Consider the following 19,983-nt stretch of genomic DNA (forward strand, 5'->3'; position numbering starts at 1 on the left):
GAAGGCCTGGCGTGAGGCTGAGAGTCTACAGTTCTAACCAACTCCTAGTTGGTGCCTGCGCCGGTGGTCCGGGGACCACCCTTTGAGAAATGGACCACCATGTTGGCCAGGATGGTCTTGAACTCCTGACCTCATGATCCGCCCACCTCGGCCTCCCAAAGGCCTCCCAAAGGGATTACAGGCATGAGCCACTGCACCTGGCCTCAGAGCCCATTTTTCACACCATGTTCCAAATACCCAGAATCCTGGAATTCATACCCCAAACAGCCCTGAGCCAGCTTCCAGGATTTGGAGGGCCCCTTCCCTAGATCCTACCTCCCAAGGCGGCCAAAGCCTTGGAGGTTCCAGTGAGCCACGATGGTGCCGCTGCACTCCAGACCAGACCCTGTCTCAAAAAAAAAGATATTCCAATTTTGTGGAATAAAAACCAGCTCACTCACCTAAGATTCAGGAAACTTGAATTCTAGTTCCACTTTGGTGTTCACCCTGGGCCAATACTTTCTCCTCTCCCCATCTCAGTTCCCAAATCTATAAACTAAGAAGTGGGTATGGTGCCTTGACGATTTCTAGCTCTAGCAGTAATTCGTAGACTAAAACATATCTGAGTCTTCACAGGGTTGTTGCCTGTGCTGAAGTGAGAGGAGCCAGGTGGACTGTTTTTGTTTCTGTCTTTCTCAGCTGCCTTTGGGTTGGTGCTAACAGGCCGGAAGCTGGGTTTCACAGCGGAGAGGAGAGTCTTATACATCAAAGGCTCTCACCTTGAGCATGTGTCAGGATCACCTGAGGGCTTGTTAAAACACAGACCGCGAAGCTGGGTGCAATAGTGTGCGCCTGTAGTCCCAGCTACTTGGAGGTTGAGGCAGGAGGACTGCTTAAGCCCAGGAGTTGAGGTCAGCCTGGGCAACATAGTGAGATTCCCATCTCTAAAAATATATATATTGGCCAGGCATGGTGGTTCACACCTGTAATCCCAGAACTGTGGGAGGCTGAGGTGCGAGGATTGCTTGAGCCCAGTAGTTCAAGACCAGCCTGGGCAACATAGACCCAATCTCTACCAAAAAAGAAAGGAAAAAAAAAACAACTTTTAATTAGCCAGGCGTGGTGATGTGTGGCTGTGGTCCCAGCTACTCAGGAGGCTGACAGGGGAGGATCAGTTGGGCCCAGGAGTTGGAGGTCGTAGTGAGCTCTGCGCTGTGATTGCGTCACTGCACCCCAGGCTGGCAGCTTCCCAGGTGGTCCAGTGCTGCCGCTCAGTCCACCTCACTTTGAAGAACACTGTTCAGGTCAAGGTGAGCTCACACGCCGTGAGTGCATGGACAGGTGCCTGCCCCAGGGGCTCCAGGCCTTGGGCGGGAAGGGCGAGTGGTTCTCCCTAACCAGGGAACCTCATGGAGGAGTCTGGGCCCAGCCTGGAAGAAAAGCCAGGTCTGTGTCCATGGGCCCCATGGACTCCATGTGGAGAGGTGGAATGTGTGGGAAGGTGCCTCAGCGCCCTGCCCGGGTCTCCAAGCCAGCGGGCTGCAGGTGGAACGGCGTTCTGACTTCACCCTTTCCCAGCATGTCGCTCCCCCGTCCCTCTGGCCCTGCACTTCCCACCCTCACGACTCTGAGCAGGGCCCTCAGGAAGAGGAGAGGACTCAGAGATTAGCATGTGAAGGTCGTTTGTGGTCAGAATACCCCCCTTCCTCCTTCCTAGCTTCTGAGGTCCCTGGAAACGTCCAATTCCACAGAAAAACCAAATGTTATCTGCTGTACTGTGGTCAGTCTTTGGGTTGTTGGAGGTTGAAAAGAAGGGCCTGGTGGTTTACCGGGCAGGGCATTCTTAGCCAAGATCCCCATCCAGCGGCTGTGTGGCAGACTCTGCTGCTGGTCTTCTGCCCCTTCCTCCTGTGTAGCAGACCCCGATTCTGTCCGGGTGGCAAATGCGCCCGGCTGAAAATACTCACTCATGCGTGCCCAGGCGACTCAGCTCTGGCTGAAGGAACCTAAGAAGTTCCAAGGCCTGGGTTTCAGGGAGGCCTTTTAGGAGGAACAAACAGCTGGCCCAGCCCATTGCCCCGGAGCCCTTCTCCCTCTTCCTCCCGGAAAGCGGACGGGATTGCTGGAAAATGGAGCAAGAAGCACAAGGAAAAGGACCGCATGGTCAGGAGGGCAGAGCAAAAGGACAGCAGCATTCGGCTCAGGTGCCAGCGCCCAGGCCTGGAGCAGTCTAGACTCCCTGACGGCTGATTCCGGTCCTCCCTTGTTTCAGCTGGCTGCATTCTGAACTGATGTATGTGGTGACAGTGAAAAGAGCCTGAGATGGGCCCTTGGGGCTCCTAGGCTCCTGTCCTGGCTTTGTGTGGCTCAGGGAAAGTCACGGCCCCTCTGTGTGTCCTGTTTCTTCATCTGCGGGCACTCCAGGGTCTCCTTAGGCCCTTCTGTAGCTCAGAGGCAAGAACCAGAGCTGGTCCCAGCTGAAAGTTCCCGAGATGGGCATAAGTGGGGGTTTCAGGGATGGGGCAGGAAATCACCGTGCGAACAGGTGACAGCTGGGGCTGGTGTCTTCTCAGTGTTCAGCCAAAAGGAAACCTTGCAGCACAGAATTCAAGGGGTCTGTCAACAACAGTCCAGTTGTTGGAAGCCTTTTAACATCCCACAGGGGAATTGTTTCTAAGTATCTCCTTGATTGTGACCTTGGGATTCACAGTTGTCCCTGGAAGAAGCCCCTGGGGATGGCTGCAGACCACTTCCGGCCCCACACGCCTTGTAAGTTAGGTGGGATGGCCGGTTGGAGCCGCCTCAGAGGGAAGCCTGAGGCACCTTTGATTGGTGGCAACCAGGTCATGAGGCAACCTCTGTGATGTGTGAGTCAGCTTAGGCCTGTGTCATGTGGCAGAGCCCCGGTTCTGGAGGCAGAGCCATCCCCTCCAGAAGTACAAGGCCTGAGACTGCAGGAGAGGAAAGAGCAGAGTACCATCAGTAAAGAATGAAAGAATGGGAAATAGATGCCGGCTGCCCCAAACCACACCATCCTCCACCCCGGCCCAGCCACAGCCCTGTCCTGGTGTGATTCCTTAAAGCACCTGTCGTTTCTGTGGGCTTTCTAGGGAGGCGGGAGGGTGGGGGCCTATGTCTCAGAGGCAGAATGCACCAAAAGCACTTTTCAAAGGCCATCTGTGGGCAGAGGCACTAACTGGAGATTGCAACAGATGTTTTCATGATCGAGCTAGTGTGAGTCGGCTCAGGAACAGCCACGCTTCACAGAGGCAACCCGTGAGCCTCCGCTAAAGAGGATCATTGGCCAGATTCCACCACGAAGGCTCTGGGATTCTGCCTGCTCCCTCCTTCTCTTCCTGCCCCCTTTGGAAGGCCTCCTCCAGACTCCAAGCCCAGCTGGTGATGGAATCACTGTAGCCGCAGTAAACCCATCTGTGACCGTGGGACACACTGCAGGGGTGGAGAGGAAAGCTTGCCTTTGAAAACAGTAAAATAGATTCACCTATGTCTCTTCCCTGGGTAAAAAACCTCTGTGTGTGTGTGCGTGCACGTGCGTGCATGTGTCTATGTGCATGTGCATGTGTGTGTGCATGTGACTGCATGTGTCTATGTGTGTGTGCATGTGTGTGCATCTGTGCACACGTGTGTGTACATGTTGCTGTGTGTGCGTGTGTGTACGCATGTGTGTATGTGTGTGTGTCTGTGTGTGTCTCCGTGTGTGTCTTTGTGTGTGCTTGTGTGTCTGCATGTGTGTCTGCGTGTATGTGTGTGTCTGCATATATGTGTGTGTGCGTGTCTGCGTCTGTGTGTGTGCATGTGTCTGCATGTGTGTGTACATGTGTGTGTCTGTGTGTGCATGTGTGTGCATGTGTGTGCATGTGTGTGCGCGTGTATCTGTGCATGTGTGTGCATGTGTGTGTCTGCATGTGTGTCTGTGTGTGTGTACATATGTCTGTGTTGGGGGCAGGGGAGTTGCAGTTTCACTGCAAGGCATAGTTTTAAGAAAGGGAGGCTAACTACAAATGTATACACAATGGTGGATATATGTCGTTACGGACGCATTAGTCCAAATCCAGAGAGACAACTGTGGGCTGAGTGATAGCGCTGTGTAAGGGAAAGGCTGTGAACTGTGACACACGCACCCCTCTGAGGGAGGGTGATAGTGAGAGCTGCGCCTGTGTAGGGGCAGGAGGTAGATGGAAGATCTCTGTACCTTCTGCCCAGCTGACCTGCTCTTTAAACTGCTCATAAGTATAAAGAAAGTCTGTGTTTTGTTTCAAGGCCTCACCTGGCCAATATATAGACCGTAGTCTAATCATGGAGAGACTACCCCATCGCCTCCCAGTCCCCTTTTTTATCATCCACCCCCCGACCAAGTGCATAAGAACTGTCACCCCTATGATCATCTGGCTGTGGGTCTCTCCTTCCCACTGTCAGCTTGACTTCTTCGATCCCACCGTCTCAGCTCCTATGCCGGAGCCTGGAGAGAAGCAGCAGCACCAGGCCAAGGCTTCCAGCCCAGCCGGGATGCCCTCGGCCTGCCAGCCGCCTTCGGCCCCAGTTTCTTTAGCCCACTTGCCTCCTGGAGGAAAAGCCGAGCGCGCCGCAGAGCTGCGGGCCGTCCTCAGGGCCCCCCAGACTCCAGCAGGAAGCCGAGCAGACTGTCGTGGTGACGACTAGCCACGACTTTAGATATGGACTCGGGGCAAGGGCCCCTCTCTGCCTCTCCCCCAGAACTTCCCGAGGAGAAGGCTGTCTCTCTGTGTGTGTGGTTCTGCTGCCCTGGCCCGTTGGGGAGGAGCCCTGGATTTCCTGAAAACGAGGATCTGCCATTGCAATGAGGCAGCGCAGTGCCCTTACCTGCTGTAGGGAGTGTTCTTTAAGACCAGCCTGCTGAAATGGACCTGAAGACAGCAGCTGGACAAGACAGAGGTGTCATCGTGCCCATCCCTCGGTTTCTTTGTAATGAGAGACATACTGGAAACAGCCTAAATGCCCAGTATCAGGTTGGGTAAATGAAACACGGTCCATACTTTCCTTCCCAGTGGAATGCAATGGATGACGGTCTGCAGCTGTTAGATGAAGGGCAGAGCTATATTTACCGATGTGGAAAGAGTTCCATGGCATATTGTTGAGTAAAAAGAGCAGGTTATGAAACTGTATAATCCCATTATCATAAAATCTCACATACAAACTCACACGCACACTCACACACACAGAGCTGTCTGGAAATCTGTTCACCAAACTGTTAACAGTGACTAGCTCCAGTTGGTGGAATTTAAGGGTAATTTTTACTTTCTTTAAACTTTATTTTAGTTTCTTTAACTCTTTATTTTGAATTTAAAAGCCTTTTAAATAACTATTCAATATCATTTTGGAATGAATAAATAAACAAGCAAATAAAAAGTAAAACAGCTGGGCGCAGTGGCTCATGCCTATAATCCTAGCACTTTGGGAGGCCAAGGCAGATGGATCATCTGAGGTCAGGAGTTCGAGACCAGCCTGGCCAACATGGCAAAACCCTGTCTCTACTAAGAATACAAAAATTAGCCAGGCGTGGTAGCGGGCATCTATAATCCCAGCTACTCAGGAGGCTGAGGCAGGAGAATCGCTTCAACCCAGGAGGCAGAGGTTGCAATGAGCCAAGATCGCACCACTGCACTCTAGCCTGGGCGACAGAGCAAGACTCCATCTCAAAAACAACAACAACAACAAAAAAGGAAAACTTCCGATGTCCCAATCACAGTCCCAATGTCACCTCTCGACTCTGAACAATGCAGGTGGCCTCAATGAGGAAGATGAGGGGGCTGCAGAAGGAGCTCTGGCTTGGAGCTACTCAGTCCTGGATGGGGAAGTGGTGGATGCGGCCCTGTGACTAGCTGTGTGGCCTTGAAGCAGTCACTTAGCCCTTCAGAGCCTCCGTGTCTTCCCTGAGTGCGTGCCTGTGGGCTGGCTGGGTGGGGGGATGCAGGGAGGCACCCACAGCCCAGAGGCTCCTCAAGGCTCCACAACCCAGAAACCTGTGCCTGAGCAACGTCCTCTCCAACTTCCCCAACTGCTAATGGTCCTGAGTGCACACTCCTGCCAGACTGGGACAGACGCAAGAGGAAGAAAGGGAAGTCCAGGAGGCAAGGGCATCCTGAGGAACGTAGACTAAAATCCAGGCTCAGCTGGGTCAGCGACAGGTGCCCTAGCCCCAGAACCTGGGAGGACTTGGGGGAGGAAGGGGAGGGCCTGAGCCCAGGATGAAACAGGCTGCTTCGGGCAGCGTGGGCCCCAGAAAATCCCTCCATCCACTCCCCTTCGCTTATTCACACTCTTGGCTCCAGGGCTCTCCCATCCCGCCCAAACCCCTCTCCCTAGTTCTCCAGCTTGTGTAGGATGCTAGAGCTGGAAGGGACCACAGTGAATCAGCTTGGCCAATCAGCTCGCCTCACCCCCTCATAGTTCAGGAAACCAAGGCGTTTAGGAGACAGGACTTCCTGCTGATGGGGAGTTAGTCATCACAGCTCTGGACCTGAACCCAGGGTCTGGTTCCCAGCTGCGGCGTCACTGGACACAGTGTGCGGGACCAGCCTCCATCAGCACATCCCTCCCACCCGCTCCCCGCCGGGCGAGTTGGAACAGCTGTGCCACAGCCGTGTGCCTGGTCCTCCTTGCCAGCCGGTCGGCAGGGCACACAGCCCCAAGGTCCCATTTTAGAGTCTGTTCCTAGGATCCTTCCCGGCACCAACTGTCACAGGTCGGGTTCCGAGGAAAACACTCGAGGACGAGATTTGTGTGCAGGCTTCTCAGGGAGCGTGTGCAGGCTTCTCAGGGAGTGCTCTCGCAGACAGCGCCTGCCAGGGGGTAAGAGGTTGACTTGGCTTCTCAGGGAGTGCTCTCACAGACAGCGCCTGCCAGGGGGTAAGAGGTTGACTTGGACAGCCAGCCACCCCACGTTCCTTGGGAGAGGCACCTTTCCTACCACCTGTGAGAAGCTGTCCTGAGAACCAAGATCTTCATTCCTCAAAGGCCTTGCATGCGTGAGAAAGGAGGCTGCCCTAGGAAAAGAGACCAGAGGTCCCTGGGCCGTCCTTCAGCCCAGCTTCTTGCTGTCACACTCCATGAAGAGCCTGTATTTGGAAAGTGCCTGTCTCCCAGGCTGCCAGCGAGCCCTTTAAGGGCAGGGACAGAGCCTGCCCCCTGCCCAGTACATTCCCAGTGCCCAGCCTCACCTGCCACAGAGCTGTCGCCCAGACAGTGTTTGCTGAATGCACGAATGAGATGAGACATTAGTTTTGCCTCCTGGAAGTTGGACTGGTCCCGGGGTAGTTCCAGGAATACTGAGGAGCTTGGTCCTCCCTGGCGACTCGTAGAGTGCAGAGCTGATTTTAAAAAGAATCACTGTTGGCCTCAGGGCTGGCCAGTATCTACCCCTGGTCCGGAGGCTGACCCCTTTCCCAGGGGATGTGTGTTGGTTTGCCCGGGCTGCCGTAACAAGGTACCACAACCTGAGCAGCTTTCACGCAACAGAAGTGTGTCGTCCCACGGTCCCAGAGACCGGGCGTCTGACACTAAGATGTCAGCAGGGCTGGTTCCTTGGCCTGCAGAGGCACCACCCACACTCAGCCTCTGTTCACACGGCACTCTTTGTGCGTCTGTGTCCAAATTCCCCCCTTTTAGGAGGACATCAGTCATACTGGATTAAGGTCCATCCTAATGACCTCATCTTAACTAATGACATCTCAAACAACCCTGTTTTCCAATAATGTCCCATTTTGAGGCAGTGGGTGGGGTTAGAACCTCAACACAGGAATTTGGGAGGGACACCACTCAACCCGTAGCAGCTTATGATTGTTCTGTTGGTCAGGGCTGGACACAGAACGCCCCATAGGCTCTCTGCTGCCCCCCACCTTGTTCCTGTGCACACCCTCACCAATGCTAAAACATGAAGACGATGAAGATGATGCCCGGATGACACCAACCTGGAGAGATCAAACCGTCAGGCAGCACTACCCCAGCTCCAAGGCGTGCCCTGACCCTCTGCTTAACTTCCCTTGGTGAAGAGGTGAAGGATGGGTCTCACCTGCAGCTAGACCGGCTCAGAGTTCTCTCTGGTGCTGGTTTTGGTACAGCTGGGAGGGAGAAGAAGCTGGCTTTCCCAATACCAGGCTCTGGGCACCAGGCTTAGTGCCACTGGGGTGAGCTCATGCCCAACCCCTACTCGTTCACTCTGCTTTCTCCCTTTCCTCCCTCTCCAGCTCTTGCTGGTTTCCCATCGTGGGCTGGAAAGGAAGCAAAAGGGCCCCAGATTTCCCAGGAATGTTGCATTTTGACAATCAATTGCCAACCTTAGGTGCGACCTCCTCTCTCCCTCCCAGCTCCTCACAGGGCAGCTACCTGCATTATCCCCATTCTACAGGACTGGGAGGTGAGGAACCGAGGAACTCGCTTGGATTTGAACACAGGCACAGGCAGCCCCAGAGGGTGGTAGTGGTGAGTCTCCACCAGGCCTGGCTGGGAAGCCTGTGCTGCCACAGGCCTGGCTGGACCACCTGCCTGCAGCCTCCAGGACACTCGAACCAAAGTCCAGGTGCAATTGCCTTTATCGCGTCTGCTCCAGTTCTCCACAATCATCTCAAGGACAATGGCCAGGTGGCCCCAGGAGCAGGAGGCTGGTCAGCGTTTGTCAGAGCAGAGCTCATCACTGATAACAAAAGTGCTGGCCATGCCAGAGCTGGAGACAGGCTGGGACTGCACTTATTGTTGAGAGGACAGAATTCCACAGCAAAACTTTTCAGCCCGCACTGGCTGCTCATCTGAGCCTTGGTCAGGGCATGAGGCCCGCCCCCTCTTGCTGGGGGTAACTAGAGCAGAGAGCTGTCCGCCTAAAGGCCTGTCCTGCCATTGGCCCTGCTGGGTGAGGGGTCTTTGGCCCTGCAGCAGAGCATGGGACTGGCTAGGAAGGAGTGACTTGAAGGGAAAAATAGGGCCACCTGCCCAGATACTAAGGCACGGAGAATGGCGTAACATATTCTAAACACACGGGCAGGTCCCCATGTGGATGGGACGGATGTGTGTACACAAGGGTAAGCACGTGCACCCCTGTTTCCAGGCCCGGCCCCCTGCAGAAAGACGGGGGAGCCGGATCCTGCTCAGCAGAGAACAACAGGATCCGCCCTCGCCCAGGACAGCCTCAGGACCAAACGCGTGAGACCTCACTCTATTCCCGTTTCATTTGCATTAGAGGCAAAGAACTTACTAAGAGCCAGGCTTCCTTTCTTTCTACTCCAGCTTCAGGTTCCTTCTGAGACTTCACCAAGGAGAGGGGTGGGGGTTGCTTTGAAATGCATCTGCTTTGCTCAGTCTCTTCTTAGGCAACTGTTTAAAAATTGTGTGAAAAGACCATTTTCAGCGTTGTAAGTGTACGGTTCTGTGGCATTGACACTGTTGTGCGGTCATTACCCTCCATCCATCTCCAGAACCCTTTTATCCCCAAGTGAAACTGACCCATTAAACACGAACTCATTTCCCCAGCCCCTCAGCCCCTGGCAACCACCATTCTACTTCCTGCCCTTATGAACTTGGTCATTTTAGGCACTTCATATAAGTGGGATATACATACTGTATTTGTCCTTTAGCGACTGGCTTATTCTGCTTGAAACTCAGCCTTCACGTTTCATCTATGTTGTAGCGCGTATCAGAATTTCCTTCCTTTTGCCTTTCTGCGCTACCTGCAGAGGGGTCCATCCGGCGTTGTTCTGGATTTCCATCGTAACTTAAAGGAAATTTTCACAATGTCCGGAGCCCTTGATGTCCTTCAGATGAAGAAGGGGGATGTCCTTAAGTTCCTTGCAGCAGGAACCCACTTAGGTGGCACCAATCTTGACTTCCAGATGGAACAGTACATCTATAAAAGGAAAAGTGGGCCGGGCGCGGTGGCTCAAGCCTGTAATCCCAGCACTTTGGGAGGCCGAGTCAGGTGGATCACGAGGTCAGGAGATCGAGACCATCCTGGCTAACACGGTGAAACCCCGTCCCTACTAAAAATACAAAAAACTAGCCAGCCAAGGTGGCGGCGCCTGTAGTCCCAGCTACTTGGGAGGCTGAGGCAGGAGAATGGCGTGAACCCAGGAGGCGGAGCTTGCAGTGAGCTGAGATCCGGCCACTGCACTTCAGCCTGGGTGACAGAGCAAGACTCCGTCTCAAAAAAAAAAAAAAAAAAAGGAAAAGTGATGGCATCTACTTCATAAATCTGAAGAGGACCTGGGAGAAGCTTCTGCTGGCAGCTCGTGCCATTGTTGCCATTGAAAACCCTGCTGATGTTAGTGCCATATCCTCCAGGAATACTGGCCAGAGGGGCGTGCTGAAGTTTGCTGCTGCCACTGGAGCCACTCCAATTGCTGGCCGCTTCACTCCTAGAACTTTAACCAGATCCAGGCAGCCTTCCAGGAGCCACACTTCTCATGGTTACTGACCCCAGGGCTGACCACCAGCCTCTCACGGAGGCATCTTATGTTAACCTACCCACCACTGCTTGTAACACAGATTGTCCTCTGCGCGATGTGGACATCGCCATCCCATGCAACAAGGGAGCTCCCTCAGTGGGTCAGATGTAGTGGATGCTGGCTCGGAAAGTTCTGTGCATGCGTGGTGCCATTTCCCTCGAACACCCGTGGGAGGTCACACCTGATCTCTACGTCTACAGAGATCCTGAAGAGCTTGAAAAAGAGCAGGCTGCTGCTGAAAACACTGTGACCAAGGAGGAATTTCAGGGTGAATGGATGCTCCAGCTCCCGAGTTCACGGCTGCTCAGCCTGAGGTTGCAGACTGGCCTGACGGCGTGCAGGTGCCCTCTGTGCCTATTCAACAGTTTCCTACTGAAGACTGGCACGCTTAGCCTGCCATGGAAGACTGGTCTGCAGCTCCCACTGCTCAGACCACTGAATTCAGGCCACTGAATGGGTAGCAGCAACCACTGAATGGTCCTAAGCTGTTCCTGCACGGGCTCTTTAGCAACATGGAAATAAGGTTGATGGAAAATAAACATCAGTTTCTAAAAAAAAAAAAAATAATGTCCTTCCTTTTTAAGACTGTATAATATTCCTATATAATACATGTAGATATATAATATATAATATAGATAATATATAATTATATAATATATAAATAATATATAATATATAAATAATATATTTCTACATATTATATGAGAATATTTTACAGCTTTAAAATATATATTATATAAACATATAAATATATAAAATATTATATATTATGTAAACATATATAATATTCCTGTATATATAGTCTATATATTTTGGATTTGCGTTCATACGTCAATGGGCACTTGGGCTGCTTCCATCTTTTTTTTTTTTTGAGACGGAGTCTCGCTCTGTCACCCAGGCTGGAGTGCAGTGGCCGGATCTCAGCTCACTGCAAGCTCCGTCTCCCGGGTTCACACCATTCTCCTGCCTCAGCCTCCCAAGTAGCTGGGACCACGGGCGCCTGCCACCACGCCCAGCTAATTTTTCTTTTGTATTTTTAGTAGAGTCGGGGTTTCACCGTGTTAGCCAGGATGGTCTCCATCTCCTGACCTCATGATCTGCCCGCCTGGGCTTCCCAAAGTGCTGGGATTACAGGCGTGAGCCACTGTGCCCGGCCAGTTGCTTCCATCTTTTCAATGCTGCCATGTGCATGAGTATACACATCTCTGTTTGAGTTCCTGCTTTCAAGTCCTTTGTCTATATACCCAGAAGTGGGATTGCTGCATCCTGTGGAAAGTCTGTGTTTAATCTGGGGGGAATCATCCTACTGGTTTCCACAGTAGTGGTGCCATTTGACATTCCTACCAACAGGTCACAAGAGTTCCCATTTCTTCACATCCTAACACTTATTTTCTGTTTTATAAAAGTCCTCCTAATGGGTGTGAAGTGGTATTTCGTTGTGGTTTGGATGTGCATTTCCTTAATGATTAATGATGTTGAGCATCTTGTCATGTACTTATTGGCCATTTGAATATCTTCTTTGGAAAAATGTCTATCCAAGTCCTTAGGTAACTTTACATTTTAAAAAAACTCCTTGATGCTCTGAAGGTTGTCATTCGGGACCATTTCTCTCTGAGATTTCCAGTGGCCCATCCCTGGGCTTCGCTTGCTCCCAACACAGACGTTCCTCTGGGAGCAGGAGGTGAGATGGGAAAGGGAGCTGGAAAGCCAAACATCGCCCAGCCTTGGGACCAGCCTGGAGAACTTTGCTCTTGGGAATTTCAAGCTTGTTGCTTGAGAAATCCAGAAACTCAAGCTAAGCTGTGGCCAGTATGCTGTGCTTCCCCCAAGACAGAGAGGCCAACTTTGAGGGGACTTTGTCTGGGCTGGGAGGGCCGCTGACACTGCGCTCCTGGCAGGAACGTGCAGCCCCTGCCTCCAGACCTGTCTTCGGGCCCCCAGCTTGTGATTTTCCGGGGAGAACCTGCTGCCCCCCGTCACATGACATCTACGGTCACATGCACAAGCCTTTCTGCTGATAGGAAAGATTGTAATCAGGCCTGTAACTGGAAGGTGTGTACAGGGCTGGGCTCATCATCCACCTCAGTTCAGAGTTTCTTGCCAGCATGAGCCTCGAGGCCCTTCTCCTGTTTCATTCCTCTTCCCCCCTTCATCTCTGGGCCCAGTTCCTGTCCCCACCTCCCCCTCGCCCCACCATGGCCTTCCATTGCAGTGTCTCTGATGTGTAGCCCTGCATCTTTGTCAAATGCATATTTTTGTGTGTATGTCTTTAATATACACTGTCCTGTGCTAATAAATTGCATTCTCTTTCTCACTTTATTGTTCACTTACGTTTTAAAAACCATTCATACTTCAGTATGTGTTTCTAATTCATAGGGGATTCCATCCTGGCTTCCATATCTGGGAGATAGACAAACAGGTAGCACCTGCACTTTTTTTTTCTTTCCTTTTTTTTTTTTTTGAGTCTCGCTCTGCTGCCCAGGCTGGAGTGCGGTGACGCCATCTCGGCTCACTGCAACCTCCGCCTCCTGTGCTCAAGCAATTCTCATGCCTCAGCCTCCAGAGTAGCTGGGATTACAGGCACCCACCCCCATGCCCGGCTAATTTTTTGTTATTTTTAGTAGAGGCAGGGTTTTTCCATCTTGGTCAGGCTGTTCTGAAACTTCTGACCTCAGGTGATCCACCCGCCTTGGCCTCCTGAAGTGTTGGCATTACAGGCGTGAGCCACTGCGCCCGGCCCTGATACACCTTTACTCTTAAGTTAGGAACTAAATTAATCTAATCATCTATGCCTTCGCTTGCTTTTTCTATGGAACTATCACTTCCTGAGAAGGTGGCTTCATGAAGATCTCCAACAACAATTGTTAAGCTGTTTCTTCCTACGGTTCTGCCAGTTGTTGCTTCATAGTTTTTTCAAGACTATTGTTTTATGTGTGTGTGTGTGTGTGTGTGTGTGTGTTTGTCAATTTTATCATATGCTATATCCCTCTTTGATAATATGATGGTTTTGCCTTCAATTATATTTTGTTAGCTGTTAATATCACTGCTCTTTCTTTGGTTCATATTTGCCTGCTATATCATTTTTCTGTCTGTTTCTTTTCAGTCTTTCTCTATCCTTTTAAGTATATTCCTCACAGTTCTGAGTATCAAGACTAAGAGTTTCTGCCTAGATATTTTCTGCCTTTTTATTTAGCTACTGACATTTTTAGTTATTATAAATATGTTACTTTAGGACTTATTTGTATCTTATTTTATATATCCTATTTACCATATGTTTTGTTAACTTTTTTCCCTTTCCTTCTGCTGGTTTGAAAGTGTGTTTTAGAACCCTGTAAAGTGCACCATTGAAGAGAGGGCTTTTAGGAGTCATGGTGACTGAGAACATCACAGTATCCTGGCTGGGGTCCTGGAACAGAATTGAGCATTCGTGGAAAAACTGGAGAAATCCAAATAAAGTCTTCAGTTTAGTTAGTAATGTTATATCAATGTTAATTTCTCAGTTTGGGTAAATATATTGTGGACATATAAGATGTTAACATGAAGGAAATCTGTACTACCCATCTTACCTTTACAATTCTCCCACAAATCTAAAGTTTTTTCCAAATAAAAATTTTAAGACACATCTATGTATAAAAAATACATGTATGTATGAGCAGGCAACAAGAGATTATCAGGAATGAACAGACAGATTTAAAACACATTTGAAATGAAACATATAAATCTTAAAATACCAATTAGGGAATTGGGAGTTAACAAGCTACCAAAGTTGCAACCCTGAAAGACAAATAGAAGAAAAACATAAAGGACGCACAAGTGAGAATGTGTGTGTGTGAAGATGCATGTATATGTGTAGCCAGGTCCTCAAAAATGTAAAACAGAGAGAATGAGGGAAATAAAATATTCACAGAGGTAATGGCCATGACATTTTCAGAACTTGTGAAAAACATATCAGAAGTCTAGGAACAAAAATGCATCCCAAGCAGGGTAAGTAAAAATAAATCCTTACCTAGACACATCTCGGTAAAACTGAAAATGCAAACAACAAAGATAAGATCTTAAAGACAACCAGAGAGAAAGGGCAAGTCACCACAAAGGTTAACAGTTAGAAAGACAGCCAACTTCTCAGCAGACACGACAGAAGTCAGAAGGTAGTGAATACAGTCTTGCGAATGTTGACAGAAAATAACTGTCAGCCTAGAATGATGAACCCTGCAAGACTGTCTTTCAAGATTGAAGGTGGCAAAAATGGGGAGTTTGTCGTCAAGAAAGTTGAACTAATGAAAGAAAAAAAATGATCTCAGAAGAGCAACTTAAGATACAGGATAAAAAAGAGAATGTTGAGTAAATGGAAATAATGTATGTAAATTCTAACATTGTCTTTAAAAATGATAGTAATTGTATTTATAGATATCATCAAACTGCTCTACTCAGAAGCTTTACCAGTTTACAGTCACTAGCAACATAAGAAAGTACTCATTTCCGCGTCTCTCTGACAGCGTGATTTTTACTAAACCAGTAATTGAAAATGGTATTTCAGCTGGGCATGGTGGCTCATGTCTGCAATCCTGGCACTTTGGGAGGCTAAGGTGGGTGGATTGCTTGAGCACAGGAGTTTGAGACCAGCCTGGGCAACATGGCAAAACCCCACCTCCATGAAAAAGTTTTTTAAAAAAATAGCCAGGCATGGTGGTGTGTGCCTGTAGCCCCAGTTACTCAGGAGGCTGAGGTGGGAGGATCACTTGAGCCCAGGAGGTCAAGGCTGCAGAGAGCCGAGGTTGTGCCACTGCACTCCAGCCTGGGCAACGGAGCAAGACCCTGTCTCTAAAATAAATGTATAAATAAAAATTAGCATGTGGTATGTCTTTCTATATATTTAAATCATCTTTTGTATCTCTTAGAATTTTAAAATTTAAATCATAAATGTTTCGTATATCTCATTTTGTTCCAAATTGTTTCATTTTGTATCATCATTGTTTGTTGCTTTTGCTGTTGTTGTTTTTGTAAATGGACTTAAATGAACTTTCTTCCATTAGTTTTTCTATTAATAACTAGTTGTTTATTCATGTGAAGTCTATAGTTTCTGAATATTAATATCAAACTAGACACTTTACTAAATTATTCTGTGGTTTGTAACACTTTTTTAATTAATAGATTCTATTTATTTATTTATTTATTTTTGAGATGGAGTCTCACTCTGTTGCCAGGCTGGAGTGCAGTGGTGTGATCTCGGCCCACTGCAAGCTCCACCTCCTGGTTTCCAGTGACTCTCCTGCCTCAGCCTCCCGAGTAGCTGGGATTACAGGCATGCACCACCACGCCTGGCCAATTTTTGCATATTTAATAAAGATGGGGTTTCACCACATTGGCCACACGGGTCTTGAACTCATGACCCAACCAATCCAGCCACCTCGGCCTCCCAAAGTGCTGGGATTACAGACATGAGCCACCGCGCCCAGCTACATTTTATTTTTTTGGAGCAACTTTAGGTTCACAGCAAAACTAAGTGGAAAGCACAGAGATTTCCCACGTGCCCCCAAACCCTCACCACACACACCACCTCCCACCGCCGTCCTGCACCAGACGGGTACATTTGTTATGAGCCTACATTGACACATCGTTGTCAACCGAAGTCCACAGTTCACGTTAGGGCTTAGTCTTGGTGTTGCCCATTCCATGGGTTGAGACGGGCCCTACCTATTCATCCTCTATCCCGCAACCCCTGACAAGCACTGATCTTTTTACTGTCTCCATAGTTTTGCTTTTTCCAGAATGTCATATTGTTGGAATCGCATAGTATATAACCCTTTCAGATGGGCTTTTTTCACTTTAGTAATATGTGTTTAAGATTCCTCCATGTCTTTTTGCAGCTTGAGAGCTTATTTCTTTTTAGTGCTGAGTCATATTCCACAGTCGGAGTGCACCAGAGTCCGTGCATTCACCTACTGAAGAACAGCTTGGTTGCTACCAGGTTTTGGCGATTATGGTTAAAGTTGCTGTAAACGTTCATGTACAGGCTTTTGTGTAGATCTGAGTTTTCAGTTCATTTGGATAAATATCAAGGAGCTCAACTGCTGGATTGCGTGGTAAGAGCATGTTTAGTTTTGTAAGGAACTGCCGGCTCTCTCCCGAACTGGCTGTATACCATTTTGCATTCCCACCAACAATCAATGGCCCTTCCTATTGCGTTTCATCCTCACCAGCATTTGGTGTGTAATTTCTGAATAAAATCCTTTGTGTTTTCCAAGTATACAGCTATTTTGATCTGAAAATAATAATTCTTCCTCCATTCTGATTTCTCTCTATATATATTCTACCTCTTGTCAAATTATATTGGCTAACACATCCAGAAAAATATTAAGTAATAGCTGTAAAAATTAAACCTCTTTTGTTCTTGACTTCAAGTTTGGGAGAACTTTTATTGTGTCCCCCATTAAGTATGATGCTGGCTTTTATACTGAGATAAGTATATTGTTTTGTATTAAGAAAATACACCTATTTCTATTTTATTAAGAGTGTTTACCAAAACTAAAGTGTTGAATTTTTCAGTATCTGTGGGGATGATCACATCATTTTTCTCTTTTATATGCTCAATATTAATGTGATCAATCACATCGATAGATTTCATAATATTAAGCCATTCTTAAATTTCTAAAAAGGAGGTAACCTTTTTAGAAAAAAATTTTCCTTAGCTCTGGTGCAGTGGCTCACACCTGTAATCCCAACACATTGGGAGGCTGAGTCAGGCGGATCACTTGAGGCCAGAAGTTCGAGACCAGCCTGGCCAACGTGGTGAAACCTGTCTCTACTAAAAATACAAAAATTAGCTGGGCGTGGTAGCGCACGCCTGTAATCCCAGCTACGTGGGAGGCTGAGGCAGGAGAATCGCTTAAACCCAGGAGGAAGAGGTTGCAGTGAGCCAAGACTGTGCCACTGCACCCCAGCCTGGGCGACAGAGTAAGACTCCGTCCCAAAAAGAAAAGAAAATCTCCTTAAATTCTTAAAAACAGCGACAACTTGTGTGTGCCCTTATCGCTGAAGAGAATGTTAAATAAATGCACAAATATGAAAAAGCTGCTCATGAAGTGCACCTGTTTTTTTGGCACACCCAAGTCCCTCCACATACGGAAAACCCTGGGACCTTCCGGCTAGAAAGACACAGGCAGAGCACCCACATGAACCTCCCTGCAAACGCAGAGCTTAGCTTCAGTTCAGCCCAGGGACTGTTTGTCTGAGGAGCGGCCTCAGGCCCAGAGCTGTAGGGCTTGGGGCCCCCTCCAGCCTTCAGGTGAGTCAACACCACTATTAGACTCACCAGGCAATTCTGGGAATGATCTGAGATCTTTCCAATGTTTCTCAATTCCTTTCACAATGCTGGGGGCCCAAAGCCAGAAAGGAGACACAAGGAGCAGAAGGTCAGGGTCAGTGGGGCATGGTGAGTCTTTTGAGTTTCTTGGGAAATGCTTCCTGGGCTCAGCAAGGAAAAGTCTACTAATACAAAATGGGAGCCTTCTGCTTCTACAAATCGAGTTCCTGTGATTGCAGCCTCTGTCCTCAATTCTTTTTTTTCTTTCTTTTTCTTTTTTTTTTTGAGACAGAGTCTCACTCTGGTGCAATCTGGTGCAATGGTGCAATCTGGGCTCACTGCAACCTCTGCCTCCCGGGTTCAAGCGATTCTCCTGCCTCAGCCTCCTGAGTAGCTGGGACTACACATGCACGCCGTCATGCCCGGCTAATTTTTGAATTTCTGTAGAGACGGGGTTTCACTATGTTGGCCAGGCTGGTCTTGAATTCCTAACCTCAGGTGATCCACCGCCCTTGGCCTCCCAAAGTGCTGCGATTACAGACGTGAGCCTCAGCGCCCAGCCCCCTCAATTCTAATGCTCTTTTTCTAGTCCTCTCTTCCCAGCTCGGATGGGCCCTTGGCCCCAGGTCTCCAGTGGCAAGTCCCGGCGGGCTCCTGGGCCGACTCGTGCAGGTTCAGGCCATCCGTAGACACAGCCTGGCCTCCCAGATCCTGGGGAGCCTGGGCTGCACAGAGAATCCAAAAGGCTTGCAAGGAGCCCCAGCCGGTGAGTCCGTGGCATGTGTTCGGGATTCGCTGAGATGAAGCCCAGGGCGGGGGCACTGCAAGTATTAGGTAGAATCATATGAAATTGCAGGTAATTTGCTGTTGTTGACCTACGGAAAACCAACATTATCATAGGGTTCAGCCAAACCCCGAGGCTGCCGTTGAGACAGAACAATCACAGAACCAGTTCTGTGGTGCCACCCGGTGGCCAGAAGAAGAAAACAGCCTGATTGTTGAATGATGCTGCTGACAGTAACCGAGTGAGTGACGTTTCTGGAGCTTCCGTGACGTGCTGGGATAGAAGTTTCACACAAGTGATTATGTAATGTTACTGTGTTTGTGACAACAATCAAGCATACTCATGTAATACAAACAGCTCTCCTGAGGTAAGCAGGTAGGTACTATTATTATTCCCATTTTAGAGGGGAGGAAGATGAGGCTCAGGGGGATTTTTAGCAAGTGGTGCAAAATCACACAGCCCAGGGAGGCAGACCCAGGTTTGAACTCGGAGCCTGGCTCAGAATCCTGCTCTTCACATGCAGCTTCCCTTTCCACGTGAGGGAGAAGGTGAGGCTCCCAAGCCAGAGAGCTGAACTCTGGGAGGTCCCCAGGCAAGACGGACCTAGGTGCACACACCTGAATTTCTCAGCACTTCCCGTCACATCCGCACAGAGGATGAGCCAGTCATGGCGGCTCAGGCATGTAATCCCAGCACTTTGGGAGGCAAAGATGGGCAGATCGCTTGAGCCCAGGAGTTCCAGACCAGCCTGGGCAACATGGTGAGACCCCATCTGTACAAAAAAATACAAAAATTAGCCGGGAGTGGTGGCGCTTGCCTGTTGACGCAGCTACTTGGAAGGCTGAGGTGGAAGGATAGCTTGAGCCTAGGAGGTCGAGGCTGCAGTGACCTGAGATCACACCACTGCACTCCAGCTTGGGTGACAGAGCAAGACCCTGTCTCAAAAAAAGAAAACAAAACCTAAAGAACAGAGGATGTTAGTGGAACCATTAAAGCAGGATATTAAAGTAATAGTTTCAGTCCCGGTACGTTGGCTCAAGCCTATAATCCCAGCACTTTGGGAGGCTGAGGCAGGTGGATCACCTAAGGTCAGGAGTTTGAGACCAGCCCAACCAATATGGTGAAACCTTGTCTCTACTAAAAATACAAAAATTAGCCAGACACCAGTTACTTGGGAAGCTGACACAGGAGACTTGCTTGAACCTGGGAGGCAGAGGTTGCAGTGAGCCAAGATCGTGCCACTGCACTCCAGCCTGGGTGACAGAGTGAGACTCCATCTCAAATAAATAAATAAATAAATAAAGTAATAGTTTCAAAACTTGCCTTAAAGGAAGTTCATTAAAATAAAAAAGAAAACTGTGTGCTATAAAGGACATTGATCAAGCAATTAATTGTTGGCCTTGTGAAATTCATTCTGGAAAATTATC

At 49.1% G+C, this 19,983-nt stretch overlaps 1 pseudogene; it reads left to right on the plus strand.

Moving 5' to 3' along the window:
• Window positions 1-9,728: 9,728 nt before the first annotated feature.
• Window positions 9,729-11,063, plus strand: LOC111544323 (annotated as a pseudogene).
• Window positions 11,064-19,983: the final 8,920 nt, after the last annotated feature.

Source organism: Piliocolobus tephrosceles, chromosome 2 (assembly GCF_002776525.5).
Source record: "Piliocolobus tephrosceles isolate RC106 chromosome 2, ASM277652v3, whole genome shotgun sequence".
Taxonomy (NCBI): Eukaryota; Metazoa; Chordata; class Mammalia; order Primates; family Cercopithecidae; genus Piliocolobus; species Piliocolobus tephrosceles.